This window comes from Drosophila subpulchrella, unplaced genomic scaffold (genome assembly GCF_014743375.2).
Source record: "Drosophila subpulchrella strain 33 F10 #4 breed RU33 unplaced genomic scaffold, RU_Dsub_v1.1 Primary Assembly Seq140, whole genome shotgun sequence".
Taxonomy (NCBI): Eukaryota; Metazoa; Arthropoda; class Insecta; order Diptera; family Drosophilidae; genus Drosophila; species Drosophila subpulchrella.
In genome coordinates, this window is record NW_023665481.1 from 4,297 (window position 1) to 7,500 (window position 3,204).

Here is a 3,204-nt window from a genome sequence, read left to right on the forward strand (position 1 = left end):
CGACGTCAGCACTGGCAGCAGCGACGGGGTCAGCGGTGGTCTTGATAGTCTTCAACCTCTTTTGCGCGCGATGCCACCATCGATGACGTCATAGGACGTGCTTTGGAGCGCTTTTTTTCTCCGCCGGGTGTAACAGTCTTCGCCCTAGCTCCCTTCGCGGACGATGCAGATGATGAAGGGCGACCTCTGGTTGGTCGTCCCGTCCTTGTCCGTTTCAACAATATTCGCCCACGATTCCTCGTCGAGCGCAATCAACTTAGCTTTTGGTTGTCTCGCACCTTACCTCGGCTGCGCTTACCGTCGAGGCGCATCTCGCCCTCGCTCATTGAATCCTCCCCCTCCGACATCTCTTTGGTGGTGTTAAAAATGGGACTCAAAAATACACTCACCCAATTTTTGTTAAGGTCCAGTAGCCTTTTCAGCTCGACTCAAATTTTTAAAACAAAATAAATTACCAAAAATGCTTTCAATTGTTCACAAAAGGAAAACGCGTATTCCGCCGCTCCTGGCGTGTGTATGATCACGCGAGCAACACTACTTGACCGCGCAGCCAAACCGCGGAGTCTGATACCACTTCCGCCAATGTAACTTTTGAGGAAACGCAAAAACACGAATTTTCGAATCGAGCAAAAATAAACAGGTACGATTACTTACACTGCCAGATTAGGTGTAGTAGATAGGGACAGTAGGAATCTCGTTAATCCATTCATGCGCGTCACTAATTAGATGACGAGGCATTTGGCTACCTTAAGAGAGTCATAGTTACTCCCGCCGTTGACCCGCGCTTACTTGAATTTCTTCACTTTGACATTCAGAGCACTGGGCAGAAATCACATTGTGTCAACACCCGCTAGGGCCATCACAATGCTTTGTTTTAATTAGACAGTCGGATTCCCCAAGTCCGTGCCAGTTCTGAATTGATTGTTAATTGATAATCGTTATAATTAATAAGAACTAATTGGTTTAACCCAATTAGTATTCTTAAAAATTTTAGCAAGAAAGTTCCACAATTGGCTACGTAACTAAACTATCCGGGGAACAAGTGACCAACATAAATGCCAGACACTCTATTTACCCAGAACGAGCACATAAACCATGTTATTGTTTCCCAATCAAGCCCGACTATCTCAATCTTCAGAGCCAATCCTTATCCCGAAGTTACGGATCTAATTTGCCGACTTCCCTTACCTACATTATTCTATCGACTAGAGACTCTTCACCTTGGAGACCAGCTGCGGATATTGGTACGGCCTGTTGAGAAGTTTGCGTGTCCCCACCATAAATTTTCAAGGTCCGAGGAGAAAATATCGACACAACAGTATATGTCATGCTCTTCTAGCCCATCTACCATATCTCTCTGCGAAAGACTTCCATGGTAGTACGGCTATAAAACAGAAAAGAAAACTCTTCCGATATCTCTCGACGGCTTCTTTATGGTCGTTCCTGTTGCCAGGATGAGCACGAGGCCCATATTTAATAACAAACGGATACTCAACAGGTTACGGAATTGGAACCGTATTCCCTTTCGTTCAAAATTATTCAAGTATATTAATTAGCTTGATTTATATAATATAATTATATTTGTATGGCATTTGTGTTTTACTTGAAAATTTTCGGCTTTCGCCTTGAACTTAGGACCGACTAACTCGTGATCAACCACTGTTCACACGAAACCCTTCTCCACTTCAGTCCTCCAAGGTCTCATTCGATTATTTGCTACTACCACCAAGATCTGTACCAATGGCAGCTCCATGCAGGCTTACGCCAAACACTTCTACGCATACCATTGTACCTTCCTACTCACTAAAGTTTCAAAATTTATATCACAAGTAATATAAATCATCTACTTTAGCGGTAATGTATAGGTATACAACTTAAGCGCCATCCATTTTAAGGGCTAGTTGCTTCGGCAGGTGAGTTGTTACACACTCCTTAGCGGATTTCGACTTCCATGATCACCGTCCTGCTGTTTTAAGCAACCAACGCCTTTCATGGTATCTGCATGAGTTGTTAATTTGGGCACCGTAACATTACGTTTGGTTCATCCCACAGCGCCAGTTCTGCTTACCAAAAGTGGCCCACTGGGCACATTATATCATAACCTTGAACTTCATATCAAGAAAGTTAAGGTTCTTACCCATTTAAAGTTTGAGAATAGGTTAAGATCGTTTCGACCCTAAGGCCTCTAATCATTCGCTTTACCAGATAAGATTATTTTATATAACATTAAAATGCACCAGCTATCCTGAGGGAAACTTCGGAAGGAACCAGCTACTAGATGGTTCGATTGGTCTTTCGCCCCTATACTCAATTCTGACAATCGATTTGCACGTCAGAACTGTTTCGGTCTTCCATCAGGGTTTCCCCTGACTTCAACCTGATCAAGTATAGTTCACCATCTTTCGGGTCACAGCATATATGCTCAAGGTACGTTCCAGTTAGAGGCATAAATAATATAAATATCATTATACATAACTATATAGAACGCCCCGGGATTGTGTTAATTAGCTATAAATAGTTAAAAAACTAATCCCATTATTAGTCAAGTTAATTACGCTATTAGGTTTATATCCCAATAACTTGCACATATGTTAGACTCCTTGGTCCGTGTTTCAAGACGGGTCCCGAAGGTATCCTGAATCTTTCGCATTGTTAATCATACAAGTGCATATAATAAACACAAAAATCAATGATAATTATGCCATTATATAATTCCGAAAAATTAACGCACTGTATTCATATAAATCTATCAGCACTTTATCAAATTAATAACATTTATTCTGTGTTAAAATGCAAGCAAATTAATTTGAATAAACTATAAGTTATATTTTATGATAAATTTTGTATGCTAATAGATTACAATGTCCTTATATGGAAAAAATGCACACTATTATCATAATATTGTTTAAATATTACAATTTTAATGATGAATTTTCCATAACGGATATTCAGGTTCATCGGGCTTAACCTCTAAGCAGTTTCACGTACTGTTTAACTCTCTATTCAGAGTTCTTTTCAACTTTCCCTCACGGTACTTGTTTACTATCGGTCTCATGGTTATATTTAGTTTTAGATGGAGTTTACCACCCACTTAGTGCTGCACTATCAAGCAACACGACTCTTTGGAAACATCATCTAGTAATCATTAACGTTATACGGGCCTGGCACCCTCTATGGGTAAATGGCCTCATTTAAGAAGGACTT

At 40.6% G+C, this 3,204-nt stretch overlaps 1 pseudogene; it reads right to left on the bottom strand.

The window, feature by feature from the left end:
- Nucleotides 1-652: 652 nt before the first annotated feature.
- LOC119558800 overlaps nt 653-3,204 on the bottom strand; it is a 2,746-nt pseudogene continuing 194 nt past the window's right edge.